The sequence below is a fragment of the Amblyomma mixtum genome, chromosome 1, assembly GCF_055824585.1.
Source record: "Amblyomma mixtum isolate Tamu chromosome 1, ASM5582458v1, whole genome shotgun sequence".
NCBI lineage: Eukaryota > Metazoa > Arthropoda > Arachnida > Ixodida > Ixodidae > Amblyomma > Amblyomma mixtum.
This window is the reverse complement of record NC_143012.1, coordinates 84,811,229-84,826,891: the sequence shown is the minus strand read 5'-3', so window position 1 is coordinate 84,826,891 and position 15,663 is coordinate 84,811,229. Positions and strand designations below refer to the sequence as shown.

The 15,663-nt window shown below is 46.2% G+C and overlaps 1 long non-coding RNA gene across 1 annotated transcript; it reads right to left on the bottom strand.

The window, feature by feature from the left end:
* Positions 1-9,828: 9,828 nt before the first annotated feature.
* On the bottom strand, positions 9,829-15,085 carry LOC149367060 (uncharacterized). The gene is made up of 3 exons (XR_016284497.1): positions 13,420-15,085; positions 10,866-11,130; positions 9,829-10,405 (listed from the first exon to the last, which is right to left on the bottom strand). It is a non-coding gene; the product is annotated as an uncharacterized LOC149367060 (long non-coding RNA).
* Positions 15,086-15,663: the final 578 nt, after the last annotated feature.

Here is a 15,663-nt window from a genome sequence, read left to right as displayed (position 1 = left end):
CGTGGTTGGTGTCCGAAAGCTTGGACACCACTTTAGCTGGCCCTACCCATTGCACCTTATGCAAGCTTGTTCCTTTTGGATGAGCGCAGCAGCATTACCTGGCCGCCAGTTTGAAAGATGCGTTTACGCATTTACGTGCAGATTTGTCTTAGTACAATTTCGACAGTGACTATGCTGCCCTTACATTTTATTCCACGAAGTCCCTTGTTTTCCCATCTTTCCAGTAGCTTTAGAACATACTCTACTACACAAGAGATCCTCTCCGTAACCCTCCCATGTTTCCCCCCTCAGCATGCGCAGTGGGGTGAGTCCTCAAGTCTTGCTCGTAAACGAGTTCAGTGGGGCTAAATCCTGTGCTTTCGTGGGTAACGGATCTCATCGCAAAGAGTGCTGCTGGAATGCAGCCTTCCCAACCTCCCTTACGTTCAAAACACAGAGACCCAAGAATCCGCTTTAGCACTGAGTGCATGCGCTCGACTGGATTTGTCTGAGGGTGGTGAATGGAACTCCAGATTATCCTAATTCCACATTGTTCAAAGAACGTTGTTGTCAAGCAGCTTGTAAAGACGCTCCCGTTATCGCTCTATATCTCTGTGGAGAAACCCACGCAAGAGAAAACTGACGAAAGGGGCGTCTACAACGCATTGCAGAACTTAGCTCTTTGAAGAGAACGGCGTCGGGAAATTTGGTGTCTACACACAGTGTGGTCAGAATGTAGCGACAGCCAAAGCTGGACGACGCCAGTTGGCCAACAATATCATAAGACGCCGAAAGGGCTGTGTAATGATGGGAACAAGTGTCATGGGCACTTTCCACGTGTCCTTCGACTTTCCGACCCACTGGCAGGTGTGTCGCAAGATCTAACAGACTGTTCAATGTCTTTCCAGCAGCCAGGCCAGTAATATTCGAATGCTAATCTAGCTTTCATTTTCTTTATGCCCAGGTGGCCTGCTCAAGCATTTACATGCAGCAGCTGTGTGTAGAAGCTGCCACCAGTACTTCTCCGGCACTAGGAGTTGCTCATATACGTGTCCCTTTGAGTCGCGGTAGTTCTGGTAGTTAAGCAATGACTTTGCGTAAAAGCTGAGGATCTTTCTGGCTACTCTCTCCCTCATGTTATTGCTTAGATCTCTTAACCGTTGATCGCTTTTCTGCTCTGCAGTAAGTGTTTCTCGATCAACCTTACTCAATTCCTCCCATCAAGCCGAAGCAGGTGTTATTGTCGAACCCTTTGAGTCAGTCCCTATTGTCCCATTCCTTATGGAAAAAACGGTTCCTTGGATTTGAGGAGCTGCGGATGGTTTGGGAACGCCTTCATGGCTATGCGGTTTAGATGAAGCAATTTTTCTGCATGAAACCCCTGGCTGGTCGAGAGAACGGTTCACAACCTGAGGTTCTGCAGTGATGTAAAAGATGAGTGTAAACTCCACTTGCAAAGAGGTAAATGATGCCCTTGCAAGTTTAAATGCACTTGAATACCATGGACAGTCTGTGATTTATTGCAGACAGTAAACACAAATAGAATTCATTTGGCACAACTTTTAGCATTGGCAGACTGCACATACTGTTGGTATATATTTGTGCTGTTGAAGTGAAATAAATCTGCTGAAATCATGGGGAATTGAATTAGGGCCTGCCGAACATCGTGTCCCGAAGGAAACGCAACCGCTCATAGTAGAGCCAGGTGGTATCTTCTTCTTTGACGTCGTCCACCCCAGCCCCACTCTTTCTTGCCCGGACGCGATTTTTAAACACGCGGCGGAACGTGTACCGCAGGTTTTTCCATCGGGCTTTGACCTCTGGAACTGCGAAAGCACAAAGAGCACATGCCGTTAAACCCGCCACAAGATAAAAGCCTGTACCGTATTTCTGTGAAATAGTATAATTCTAGTTCTCTATGCATGCTTTCCTTGTCAGGCAAATCTGCTACGCGGCAGCGCGCATTTTCTAGCGAACGATAACGATCGCTCGACGACAGCTAACACTACATGCATGAGACATAAATGAGTGCCTTCACTTCGTAAATATCCAGTCTGCGTACGGAAGCAGTAAGCAGTCAATGAGACCAACTCAATGAAATTGTTTACAAAACTGCTGACCTGGTGCACCGATGGCTTCTGCAACTATGCCAAGCTGCATCAGAATGGCCGCAATGTTTATAGTACCTGTGCTGCAGGTCCTAAAGGACCTACTCGCACTCGACGGCGTCAATAAGGCGCATTGAAGTTTTGGTTGGCCATCGTTTTGTAGGAAGCGCGAATATGCGGCGATCGCAATACAACGCTTCAAAACAAAAAAAAAAACACGTGAAATGACCGGCAGTGACGTACGCTGAGCGTTCATGCTATTGGCTGATCGCGCATGCACTTCTGGGTGACCGAGCAAAATTTTCTGTTTCGGCAGATCCGAGTGACGAGCCAAGCAACGCATACATTTCTGTTCGCGCGAAGTCTTCGTGCGACGTGCCACCGTCACGTTCGCGTGAGTTTTCGCGCACATAAAACTCAGCCTTAAGACATGGCATCTATAGTGTTAAAAGTGTGAAATGGAATCTATACATATCACTATGTACAGGGTGCATAATAGTTATAATGCTGCCTTTCCAACTTTGAAAAAAAATCTGTAATCATCTTCTGCACTTGTACTTTTAAAGCACAGAAAGTAACAAAACTGGCCAAAGAGTCAATATTTTTGTACACTTTTTCTGGCACAGCTTGCTCTTGAGACACAAAGTCTCTCAACTTTTCAGTGCACCCTACAGCCTCAGCTACAGAGTTATAGGCTGCCTCTGCAGTTGCCTCTTCTTCGTCGCACTCTTCTTCTTCAGGATGAACTCTGGAAACAATCTCCACTGAGGGACTACTGAAGAGCACTTCCGTTACTGCTCCTTGTGCGGTCATGAAGGCACCCGTCAGGGCAGGTCAGTATCCTATGTGCCTAGAGAACGCTTTATCAATGATAACATGACTGCGGGCGGTTGCAACCTTACATTTTCCACGTCTTCCCGAGACATCCTCCTACATTGAAAGGGGGCTTAAATAAGACTACATCTTTTCCCTTCAAAAGTAGTTCTACCCAAGGGAAAAAAACTTCCTCATTGCTGGCCCGTGCACGGGCCCAACGAGGTCAACCACGGCCCGAGCTCCATCAACTCGGTCGGGCCATGCTTGGGGATTGAACATTGGCCTTACATGACTCGATCACCGTTTGCCCATTGCCGGGCCATGCTTGGAGGCCAACCTTGCTTTGTTTGCCTTACGGTGCCTCCAAAATGGGCTTCATGCAAAAGTATGCATGCACTGGAGCACTGCACCATTTGTGAAGAAAGTCTGCATATGAAGTCATATCTTATTACTGACACCCATATCGGGATGAACGTGGCAAAAATCTTTCCCAGTCCAACTGATTTATAGACAATTCCCAGTTGGTACCAACTGGGACCAATTTGCATCCCAGTCCAACTGGTTTATGGCTGGTACCAGTTGGAAAGATTTTCGCCAGTGGCTTAGAACAGATTTACTGGCTGGCTGAGCTGTCAGTATCCAGCTGCTTTCCAGATTCCTGCAGCCGACACCTCTGGCTGCGACCACTGTCACGGTCTTGCGCTCCAGTTAGCCACCGCTTTATCACATTGCTGACACTTATCACAAGGCATGCCTCGTCAGGAAAGTGAGCCTTGAGGCAACCTGCATAAGCAGAAAATTCGACAAGTGGGTCCCTCTTCTAAGAGTCAGAATATTAGTTGTGCCCATACTACAAATGCACAACTGTGCCATTTGTACAAAACACGTGACCAATTTAGCTGTTACTATCGCAGTACAACTACAACAGGAAACCCCACAACAGATTTGGAGCTGTTGTAAAGAATTACACTGTGCTGATATAAAGTATGAAACCATTATAAAAGGAAAGAAATAATGCGCACCCCCAATATATAAATCTTGTTCAATATGATAAGAGTGAATCAAGTGCTTACTGAGGATAATGTTGTTTATATTTTTCAAATCACCAAATGCATGTTTTTGGCCATGGGATCCGCGCCAGCTGAATTGTAATGCGGCCGCCTTCACCATCAAGCCACATAAGAGTGTCCGTAGAGTATCTTGCACATCAGTTCCTCCAAAACGTTTAGGTATAAGTGCGCGAAATGAATCCTCACCGGGTTCCCAAAGTTCTGCTCTGAAGAAATGTATACTTCGAGATGGAGAACTTCGTTAGCAGTTGAAGCAGGCAATGCAGGGCATTCCTCTGGCAGTTTTATCCTTTTTGAGGGCTTGTTTGATGATATTAGTGCTCTTAGGCTTCTCAGTTCAACGAGAATCTTCATCTGATTTTTGAAAGTTGTTTTTTCAGATGCTAAAAATCAGAGAAGACGGTTAGTGACAGAAATGTATAAAGAATTGTTTTTCTAATGAAATGACTACAGGTGTCCTCTTGCCACTGGAGCGGGCACTGAGGCTTTTGATGTTGTGCGCAGTACTTGCATCTCTAGCAGCTGCTGCTGCAAATGTTCATAAATTATACATTGTATTACCAGCTCAATATACACTAAAGGCTGCAGAGGTCTGTACTATAAGCAAAATAACATGCAGTTCCATTAAAACGTGCCAAATGACACCTCAGCAAACTGCTCCTCAAAACCGCTACACAAGCGCGCATCCACAGTTTGGGGTCCGCCTGCCATTCAGTAAGCAAAACACATCATGACCATTTCTCAGAAGTGCACAGTAAAGTGCAGTGCTCAGCAGACAATAGCACGGGCAATGCTTCTGGTCTTCAAAACATCGCCAGTGCTCATCTGACCTAGTGAGGGCCTATTAAATGGCGACATATGTGCCGTTACCCCATTAGGTAGAAGGTCAAATATTTTGAACCCTTTATCTATCATTATTGCATCACCTGATCTGAAAATGTCCAGTAGTTTGCTCTTTATCACTAAATCCCTGTCAGAAATTGCCCCCCCCCCCCCCCCCCCCCCAAAATGTCTGAAACAAAGTAGACATAGCCGTCTGGTGTGGCACCTGTAAGTACTTTAACTGTATTGCCATGCTTATAGGGCGAGAAGGTTTGTCGCTGCACATCCACTGATCTGCAGCCTAATCTCTGTGCCATCAATGACCATGCGTGTGTCCCAGAAGTTTAAAAACTATTCTGGAAGATTTCGCTGCACTTCAGCTAGCGATGGCACACGGGTGAGGTGATGGCACGCAAGGCTTTGTGCATAAACAGTACCCGCCTAGAAAAAGCCTTGCTCATGTAAGATTGGGCCACGCCAAAATTACGTGCAAGTTCATTAATGGGCATCCCTGTTCGAAGCCTTACCAGCACCATCAAAACAATCATTGATGCTGCCAAGTGCGCGTGATGGCCCTTTAGATGATCGAGGCATGGTACTGTTCAGAGCCGTGGAGAGCCCTTTAAAAACTTCATATGAAGGCAGCCCCATATAGTATTTGCATTCACTAGGCTGCTGAAATGTACTTGTGGTCAGCAGCCTTTCTTTTACGCAGTCATACTGCTGCTTCCAAAATGCAGCCATGCCCTGTGACTTGGCAAGGGCTGCTTTTGTGGCCTCCAGTCCTTTACGCACCTCTGCAGCCTCTGTGAGTCGGGGCTCACATTCAGATCGTGACCCGAGTCCTGTTCAGTCCGGTAGAGTGTGAGTCTATCAAATCAACTAAGTCCATGATGTTGAACAATCCTAGGTGAATCGATGACTCTGATTCGGCACGAGTTTGTAACGTTCATAAACAGCAACTGGCAGACGAAGCACACTCAGCACTGTTTCATGGCGGGCCTTCCGCATTCTTTCGCACTGTTTGGCAGCGCTGTTATCAAAATCTAGGTCGTCGTCCTCATCGTTCTGCACATCCTCCAGTTCGGTCCGATTCATCAAGAAAATCTCCTTCATCGTTGCACAAATTGTGCAGCACGTTTGCAGCCATTATAATTAGGCAGCATTGTTAAAGGTGCACTGAAGAGGATTCTGAACTTGTCTTTTTGCCGCGGGAACTCGATCTACACGTTCCTAGCATTCTTATAAACTGCAACTTATTGCCCTGTATGGCCGATTTCCCTAATTAAATCGGATTAACGTCCGGCTCCCGCCCTTTTTTTTGAATTCTGCCTCGTACGATGGGCGGAGTCGACCAACGCGTGAAGTTCCTTTCAGCCAGCTCCGTGGAGGCTTTGCTTTCGCTTTATTTTGTTTTTTAGGTTTCCATGAATAAATAGTTTCATTCGCAGATAATATAGCCGCAAAATAACCCCGCAGAAATAAAAATACGCGCGGACTATTTGCTGCTACGGACTACTACGTATTACTCCGCCGATGGCAGAGCGGCTAGCCGCCACGGGACTGGGTGAAAGGCACTCCACGCGTTGGCCGACTCCGCCCACCGTAGGAGGCAGAATTCAAAATAAAGGGCGGGAGCCGGCCGTTAATTCGATTTAATTTGGGAAATCGGCCATACAGGGCAATAAGTCGCAGTTTCTAAGAATGCTAGGAACGTGTAGATCGAGTTCCCGCGGCAAAAAGACAAGTTCAGATTCCTCTTCAGTGCACCTTTAATGCTTGCAGCGTCGACAAACTATAGCCTGTAGCATTGCTTCAACGAGCCAAACGAGTGCTCGATAACAACACGCTGTTGCGAGTGAAATTTGTTGAACTTCTTTTTCCACGTTGGTAAGTCTACCGATAAACAGTAACACGGTATAACTGGGAATAAAGAAGTCAAGCTCTGACATTTCACTAAGTGCGCTGGTCAGAATGTTCGAGATACTTTTTATTTACAGTTTACAAGTTATTTACAAGTTATCACAGCAATACACTTCAATCAAATCTTCCCCGCAGGGAGGCGTCTGCAGCATGCAGACGTTGGTGAGTGGCGACACCACGGGGTTAACCCGAGCATCCGCAGGGACATCCCCGCAGGGGGATGATGGTGAACAATGCGTCACCACGGACCCGAGCATCCGCGCTTAGCCGTGCGTGGCATCGCCGTGTCCGGGGAAAAGGGGATCCTGGTGGTTGAGCTGATGCCGAGCGTTTGGACCCTTAAGGCCCCTCGGCGGAGGCAACACACCACTTTGGCCCCAGCTTCCTGTAGACGGCACCTCCGGCCTGACCCGACCGGAGGAAATCGGCAGTCGCCTTTTCCTGTTCTCCTCTCCATCTTTCACTTTCCTATCTCCTTTCTTACAACTCTCCTGTATCCTCCTCTTTTCATCGTTTTTTCCTCTTTTTCCTGGCGGCGAGGGTTAACCGTGTGTGACCAACTACCCTGAGTTGAGTCATATTAGGTTATAGTTAAGGTGTACAGCTGGCGTGGGCAGGACTTGCCTTCAAGTTCCTGTCGCGTCCCCTTGTTGGACTCCATGGTGGGTGGCTGGCACCATGACCGAAAATCATCAAATTTTATGGCTCCCCCCCTTTCCAAACCTGATCGCTCTCTTAAAAGAGTGCGGAACGAGGCAGAGAACTTTTTTTCTAAAAAGAAACCAACATTTGCGAAATTCCATGTCGTCCACAGTGAAATTCAAGATAAACAGGCCAGAATTCTATCCCCCTTCATGGTATCGAAATGCTTAACAGAAGCTTTGGGCCCCGGCTACAAAGTATCGAAAATGACCAGTGGCGATTTATGGCTAGAACTCCGAGAAAATGTCCAAACCACCAAACTCTGTAACATAGTGTCTATTGGGGACACACCTGTCTCCATCACTGCACACCGATCCCTCAACACTGTCCGTGGCGTCATCTCAGATAATGATTTTCTACATCTCACAGAGAAAGAAATGCTGGAAGGCCTTTCCGATCAAAACGTCATTGATGTGTACCGAATCAAAATCCGCAAGGACAACAAAGATATAGATACCAAACACCTGGTCCTGACTTTCAACACATGCACATTGCCAGAAACCATTGACATTGGATACCTCAAAGTAAATGTTAGACACTATATCCCTAACCCCCGAAGATGATTTAACTGTCAGCGGTTTGGCCACGGCTCACAGAGTTGCCGCGGCCGCAAAACTTGCGCGAAATGTGCATCAAAAGACCACCATTCTGAGGAATGTGACGCAGCTCTACGCTGCGCTAACTGCGAAGGTGACCACGCTGCGTACTCCAGGGCATGTCCGTCCTGGAAAAAGGAGAAAGAAATCATCACCATTAAGACCAAAGAAAACATTTCATTCAAAGAAGCCAGAAGGCGTTTTGCACTGACAAATACATTCTCTTTCACAGCCAAACCAAACTATGCTGACGTGGCGCGCAGGGGCGGTGCACCACGCAGCACTCCGGCATCTGCCGCGGCCACTCCCACCGCGCCTTTTTCGACTTAACGTCGGTGGAGCAGTACGTCAGAATACAGGTAACATGTGCTGACAGCAGGCAGGTTAACTAATATTGAGTAGTTAACTTTTCACAATTACTTTTACGCTAATTATGTATGAAAGACGTGAGAATCTCGAAAATCTCGAAAATTTTGAGAATCTCGAAAATGCGGTTACCCTCGGCGCCGCTGCCCAACAAATTTTGGCGTTTTCCGCGAGTTACGTGCACTGGAGAGGTTGCTTTGCCTGCAAGCTTCTCGAACGCACATGTATGTTTGATGCAATGTAGCTAAATTTGTTGGGACACTGCGCCGACGGTAACTGCGCTATCAAAATTCTCAAAACTAATATTGCGAAGGCAAGCTAGACCGAGACGGCAAGACGCTTGAGGAAGACGGCCGTGTCCGGTGTTTATTCTACCGACGAACCCGAGGCACGAGCCACCGGCGGAGCCCCGGGATGATGATGGTGATCTGTCCAAGTGAAAGAAGATGATGCGTAGAAGATGACGATGGTATGTACAAGTGAAAGATGATGCATGGAGGTCAAGATGATGAACAAGGCTCGCAGTACAGAGAGAGAGAGAGAGACGAAACAGAAAGGCGAGGCTAAGCAGAAGCATGGACCAGATGGCTACCCTGGATTAGTGAAAAGGAAGAGGGGGCGTACACAATATGGCGCACAAGCACAGCATCTGTCCAAAAATAGTTTCTTACAATGCTTTAGGAGTTAATTAGTGTTTTATAACTGTGGTGTGGGTCACGTCATGTATTCATGCCGAATACTGTTCCCATACTGTGTTATCACATCACTCATGTTATCACATCACTCATGTGATAACACAGCTGTGTACAGTTTCTTCATTGCAATGCATCTGCAGCTTACAGCATGCACATACCTCACATCAAGTGACCTAAGGCAGGGGACTTTCAGGCAATGTTGACGCTCCACAAAAGTAAAGACGTTCTCATCTTTCTGTATTATGTTTCTTGTTAAAAATAATTTAACACCGTTATTTAACAAAAGTTCCTTTGTTAAATATCTCAATACTTTTAAAAATAAAAAATAATTTCACACCAGGAAATATGCCTTTTATTCCTTATTCACAATTTCAGTGATTACAAATTTAAGACTGCATGCTGATACGAGGCCGGTACCTTTTTATAAACAGTTTACGAAGACATCTAAACTATTCTCCCTTACCTCTTGTAAGAAAATAAAATTTCGCCGCCGTGACACTTTGTACTCAACCGTAACCTATCATAAAAATAGGTACTGTTTACATGAAAATGTGTGCGTTTGAAAAATAAAAGCAGGCACGAAATCGCTACCAATGGCAAAGAATTCTAATGCTCTTAAATCTGTAGCAACAGACAATAGCTCACAGTAATCATTATGATGTGCTACTTTATGTGGCCCCTTGCAATGCAGAAAAAGAAAGCAGAAAGGGTTACTACTAAACGTCGACAGTAATGGGCTGATTTACCTCCGGTTTTTTTGAAGGCGGCTGTTCACCTGCACTGCCACGGCTGTTCGAGGCACCTGCACTCTTCACAACCCACGAACGGCGTCGCTCCATCATTTTCAGCGTGCCTGCGTTATTTTACCAGAAGGAATAAATCCGGAGCATTCGCGGTGCCTAGCAATAACGGTTGCCAACACTTGTGCCTACCCAAATCGAGCAGCTCTGCTGTAGCTGGTGGTTCCCCGTCTTTCCACTTCACGCTGACATGCGTGCCACGCAGCTCCTCAAACGCATTTTCTTCCCTCATGAGGCAGAAGCCGACATGGGCATCCCCAATGGCGCGTACAGGATGCACATCCCATGACTCTTCTGTCGTCCATTTAATCAGGATGTGCGACATGGCACAACGAAGACGAACAAAGCGGAGCGGAATAATCACACGAACGACACGCTTCCCGCCTGAACCGTAAACACGTGCTAACAGGCTTTGGCCATGATACGTACTTGGCTAATCAATGAAGTCGTCAGCTTGAGCTTCAACACGGGGGTGCACCGTATTTACTTGCGTTCCCACATCAGCATTGCAGCTGCCAACTTGGATACCTGAAAGAAGGTGTATAAGTGGAATAGTGTGGCAGCCATAGCCTTCAACATGTGGCTGGATACAAGAGCTCAAGCTAGCACAGAGAATGTAAATGAACCGCTTATAATATTAACACTATGTTCTAGTTTTTGTAGCTTTGGTTAATCACTTGCCAGCACTGCTGCTTCGGCACTTTTATACTTCACATAATTCCTGTGAATGAGGCACAATAATGTATTACTTGAAGCTGCTTGCTGTAGTTTTCTGTGTTACTATACTGAGTTACCAAAGGATTTTGTGCAGCTGCAAAGCAATGGCCTGAGCAACAGAATGAGTGTTGCAGATCTCGAAATACTGCTTATTTATTTATCTGGTTTTTAGTGTAGAATTCAGTCTTGGGTCACAGCCATATTTCTGGCATCATGACCACCAAAAGAAAAAAAAACATTTACCATGAAATGAATAAATAAAACAGCTTACCCCCTTTTGGCACCCACAGAGACGCATTCGTGCTCGCAGTTCAGGTGCAGGCGGGAAACTCCCATCGCGGCACTCACGTTGGCACACAAGCGGCTCCTGGCACTCCTGCTTCACACGCAGGCCCATTGAGGGTGCATCTGTCTGCTCCAGCTGCGGCTCCACGTCACCAGCTGTCTTTCTGGACTGCCAAGGAACGCTGCCACCGAAAAAAAACGACTGGCTGGACGCTGACTGCCTGCTTGCTGCTGGGCCTTGTCTCCAAACCCTGCACACCAGGAACAAGTAGAGTTACGGTACAGGTTCCCGCAGTTAGCGCGTAGGTCCGCCATGCTGCTCTCCCAAGCATCCAAATTATCAGGAGGAGCCTCAACTTCTGAATGCAGGTGGCGGACTTCATACAGTACAGCCGAACTTGCCCTATTGTAAACAGTTTACTGTTTCACTACATGACACAGGTTGCTAGCAATGCGTCAGCTACAAAAAGGCCTGTCCCTATGAGTTATTTACATAATATTCACCATGCGGATGGGTGGCACCATCTGTTGTACACGCCACATATCACAAACGTTTTCAAGAATTGGCCAGCACTTCTGACATAACTGCGCGTTGTTGATGAGATATCTCAGTGAGCATGTGCACTCGTACAAAATAAAATGCCGCAAAACACGAGGACAGTAGCTGCACGAGTGGGCTGTCAGCAACGGTCTAGTGCTAAGCGATGCAAAGGAAGTTGGCATCTCCGCAATGCATGGATGCTTTTCAATCATTTGATCGTGTTTAGCCAATAGAGGCGCAAGCGGCGCAGGGAAAACAAACGCGCAACTCTAGGAACCTATACATTAACTCTTGCAAGAAGGGACACGCAGCGTCCCCTGGTGGTATATTTACAAAACTTCTCCGCTACAGCCCAAAGTTCCTCAGCAGTGTTTTCCGCTTGGAAACGTTTTCATGTATGAATGCAATAGTGTTATAACTCTGAGTATACTGCGTACTTTTGTTATACAGGAAGTTTCACCTAAGACTTCACGCATGAAAAAAAAAAGGCTTTTTGAGTTACCAGAACGCCTTTTTCGACTTAACGTCGGTGGAGCACTACGTCAGAATACAGGTAACATGTGCTGACAGCAGGCAGGTTAACTAATATTGAGTAGTTAACTTTTCACAATTACTTTTACGCTAATTATGTATGAAAGACGTGAGAATCTCGAAAATCCCGAAATCTCGAAAATTTTGAGAATCTCGAAAATGCGGTTACCCTCGGCGCTGCTGCCCAACAAATTTTGGCGTTTTCCGCGAGTTACGTGCACTGGAGAGGTTGCTTTGCCTGCAAGCTTCTCGAACGCACATGTATGTTTGATGCAATGTAGCTAAATTTGTTGGGACACTGCGCCGACGGTAACTGCGCTATCAAAATTCTCAAAACTAATATTGCGAAGGCAAGCTAGACCGAGACGGCAAGACGCTTGAGGAAGACTGCCGTGTCCGGTGTTTATTCTACCGACGAACCCGAGGCACGAGCCACCGGCGGAGCCCCGGGATGATGATGGTGATCCGTCCAAGTGAAAGAAGATGATGCGTAGAAGATGACGATGGTATGTACAAGTGAAAGATGATGCATGGAGGTCAAGATGATGAACAAGGCTCGCAGTACAGAGAGAGAGAGACGAAACAGAAAGGCGAGGTTAAGCAGAAGCATGGACCAGATGGCTACCCTGGATTAGTGAAAAGGAAGAGGGGGCGTACACAATATGGCGCACAAGCACAACATCTGTCCAAAAATAGTTTCTTACAATGCTTTAGGAGTTAATTAGTGTTTTATAACTGTGGTGTGGGTCACTGGTGGGTCACGTCATGTATTCATGCCGAATACTGTTCCCATACTGTGTTATCACATCACTCATGTGATAACACAGCTGTGTACAGTTTCTTCATTGCAATGCATCTGCAGCTTACAGCATGCACATACCTCACATCAAGTGACCTAAGGCAGGGGACTTTCAGGCAATGTTGACGCTCCACAAAAGTAAAGACGTTCTCATCTTTCTGTATTATTTTTCTTGTTAAAAATAATTTAACACCGTTATTTAACAAAAGTTCCTTTGTTAAATATCTCAATACTTTTAAAAATAAAAAATAATTTCACACCAGGAAATATGCCTTTTATTCCTTATTCACAATTTCAGTGATTACAAATTTAAGACTGCATGCTGATACGAGGCCGGTACCTTTTAATAAACAGTTAACGAAGACATCTAAACCATTCTCCCTTACCTCTTGTAAGAAAATAAAATTTCGCCGCCGTGACACTTTGTACTCAACCGTAACCTATCATAAAAATAGGTACTGTTTACATGAAAATGTGTGCGTTTGAAAAATAAAAGCAGGCACGAAATCGCTACCAATGGCAAAGAATTCTAATGCTCTTAAATCTGTAGCAACAGACAATAGCTCACAGTAATCATTATGATGTGCTACTTTATGTGGCCCCTTGCAATGCAGAAAAAGAAAGCAGAAAGGGTTACTACTAAACGTCGACAGTAATGGGCAGATTTACCTCCGGTTTTTTTGAAGGCGGCTGTTCACCTGCACTGCCACGGCTGTTCGAGGCACCTGCACTCTTCACAACCCACGAACGGCGTCACTCCATCATTTTCAGCGTGCCTGCGTTATTTTACCAGAAGGAATAAATCCGGAGCATTCGCGGTGCCTAGCAATAACGGTTGCCAACACTTGTGCCTACCCAAATCGAGCAGCTCTGCTGTAGCTGGTGGTTCCCCGTCTTTCCACTTCACGCTGACATGCGTGCCACGCAGCTCCTCAAACGCATTTTCTTCCCTCATGAGGCAGAAGCCGACATGGGCATCCCCAATGGCGCGTACAGGATGCACATCCCATGACTCTTCTGTCGTCCATTTAATCAGGATGTGCGACATGGCACAACGAAGACGAACAAAGCGGAGCGGAATAATCACACGAACGACACGCTTCCCGCCTGAACCGTAAACACGTGCTAACAGGCTTTGGCCATGATACGTACTTGGCTAATCAATGAAATCGTCAGCTTGAGCTTCAACACGGGGGTGCACCGTATTTACTTGCGTTCCCACATCAGCATTGCAGCTGCCATTTTGGATACCTGAAAGAAGGTGTATAAGTGGAATAGTGTGGCAGCCATAGCCTTCAACATGTGGCTGGATACAAGAGCTCAAGCTAGCACAGAGAATGTAAATGAACCGCTTATAATATTAACACTATGTTCTAGTTTTTGTAGCTTTGGTTAATCACTTGCCAGCACTGCTGCTTCGGCACTTTTATACTTCACATAATTCCTGTGAATGAGGCACAATAATGTATTACTTGAAGCTGCTTGCTGTAGTTTTCTGTGTTACTATACTGAGTTACCAAAGGATTTTGTGCAGCTGCAAAGCAATGGCCTGAGCAACAGAATGAGTGTTGCAGATCTCGAAATACTGCTTATTTATTTATTTATTTGGTTTGTAGTCTAGAATTCAGTCTTGGGTCACAGCCATATTTCTGGCATCATGACCACCAAAAGAAAAAAAAACATTTAGCATGAAATGAATAAATAAAACAGCTTACCCCCTTTTGGCACCCACAAAGACGCATTCGCGCTCGCAGTTCAGGTGCAGGCGTGAAACTCCCATCGCGGCACTCACGTTGGCACACAAGCGGCTCCTGGCACTCCTGCTTCACACGCAGGCCCATTGAGGGTGCATCTGTCTGCTCCAGCTGCGGCTCCACGTCACCAGCTGTCTTTCTGGACTGCCAAGGAACGCTGCCACCGAAAAAAAACGACTGGCTGGACGCTGACTGCCTGCTTGCTGCTGGGCCTTGTCTCCAAACCCTGCACACCAGGAACAAGTAGAGTTACGGTACAGGTTCCCGCAGTTAGCGCGTAGGTCCGCCATGCTGCTCTCCCAAGCATCCAAGTTATCAGGAGGAGCCTCAACTTCTCAACGCAGGTGGCGGACCTCATCCAGTACAGCCGAACTTGCCCTATTGTAAACAGATTACTGTTTCACTACATGACACAGGTTGCTAGCAATGCGTCAGCTACAAAAAGGCCTATCTCTATGAGTTAGGAACATAATATTCACCACGCGGATGGGTGGCGCCATCTGTTGTACACGCCACATATCACAAACATTTTCAAGAATTGGCCAGCACTTCTGACATAACTGCGCGTTGTTGATGAGATATCTCAGTGATCATGTGCACTCGTACAAAATAAAATGCCGCAAAATACGAATACAGTAGCTGCACGAGTGGGCTGTCAGCAACGGTCTAGTGCTAAGGGATGCAAAAGAAGTTGGCATCTCCGCAATGCATGGATGCTTTTCAATCATGTGATCGTGTTTAACCAATAGAGGCGCAAGCGGCGCAGGGAAAACCAGCGCGCTACTCTAGGAACCTATACATTAACTCTTGCAAGAAGGGGCACTCAGCGTCCCCTGGTGGTATATTTACAAAACTTCTCCGCTACAGCCCAAAGTTCCTCAGCAGTGTTTTCCGCTTGGAAACGTTTTCATGTATGAATGCAATAGTGTTATAACTCTGCGTATAATGCGTACTTTTGTTATACAGGGAGTTTCACCTAACACTTCATGCATTTAAAAACAAAAAATAGGCTTTTTGAGTTACCAGAACGCCTTTTTCGACTTAACGTCGGTGGAGCAGTACGTCAGAATACAGGTAACATGTGCTGACAGCAGGCAGGTTAACTAATATTGAGTAGTTAACTTTTCACAATTACTTTTACGCTAATTATGTATGAAAG